The sequence below is a fragment of the Cucurbita maxima genome, unplaced genomic scaffold (genome assembly GCF_002738345.1).
Source record: "Cucurbita maxima cultivar Rimu unplaced genomic scaffold, Cmax_1.0 Cma_Scf00384, whole genome shotgun sequence".
Classification (NCBI taxonomy): Eukaryota; Viridiplantae; Streptophyta; class Magnoliopsida; order Cucurbitales; family Cucurbitaceae; genus Cucurbita; species Cucurbita maxima.
Window position 1 is genome coordinate 35434 of NW_019272400.1, and position 1238 is coordinate 36671.

A 1238-nucleotide genomic window follows, 5' to 3' on the forward strand; every position below is an offset into this window, starting at 1 on the left:
CCTAACAAGAGTTTAAGTTTGTAGAGATATGAGAATTGCTGGGAGCGAAGAATCTTGAACAAATCAAGTTTACGGAAGAAATTGTGTGCTAATAAACTTGAGTTAGTCGAACAAGTTACTAACTTACATAGTAACTTTAGGAGATCAAGTTACCAACTTATGGAGTAACTTTAGAGAATTGCTAGTAGTTTCCAAATAGTGGCCAAGTTTTGTGCTTTAATTAGGAAGACTATTAGTCGTTCTTAACTTTGGAAGAAAGTTAAGAAGCTAGTTAGTGTTTATTCCACTGTAAATACTAATGAGATATACTCATTTCACTACAACAACAACTAAGCGAATTGTAAAGCCAAGTGCTTAAAATTACTTCGTTCCAAAAAATCTCTCCACTCAAGTTTCCCCTTTGCTTCTTTTACTTGTTTCAACATATTTCAATCGTGGGTAAAATTCATCAAATCCCACTCGGTAACTACAAAATGGCACTCAATCTCCATGTCTCTCAACCATCCAATACAATCTTTTACATAGACATAAAAACATTAAAGTTCATACGTGAATCATATTGATTCATGTATCAATGTGGGAGAGTGTATCACATTGAAGATGAACGAAATGAATCCCAATTGGTGCATGAATAGAGGAGGGGAATATACAAAAAACGTCCAAGATTTAGGAACCGATTCTTCAAGACAATTCAGAACCATCTCCACCTTGTCAAAAGATTTCCAAGCAGGTAACTGGTTGATTGCCACCACGTCAACAAACTACTTCTTCCGTCCAACATTGATCAGATTTAAGTAAAACAAGAACTTTTCATGAGCAAACACCTTTCTCAACATACTCCCACGATTATCACTAATTCCAATTTTCAATAAATGAATGTCTCCTTCATTGATAATTTCTCGAATAAAATGAAATCAGACATCAATATGCTTGGTACGAACATGATGGATTTGGTTCTTTGACAAACAAATAACATTCTAGCAATCACAAAACATCTCTACGTGTTCTTGAGTAATACCCATGCATCCATAGCTTTTTTACAAGTTTCGGTCACTGTCATGTACTCTGCTTCGATGGTATACAATGCAACAATAGACTGCAATATTGAAAACAGGTCCACTAGCCTTAGAGAATAAATAACCAATAGTGGATTATTACTTATATCCAAATCATCAACATAGTCAAAATCCACATAGAAAACTACAAGGTTGTCAAGATTAAACATCTCTTGTTCTTTG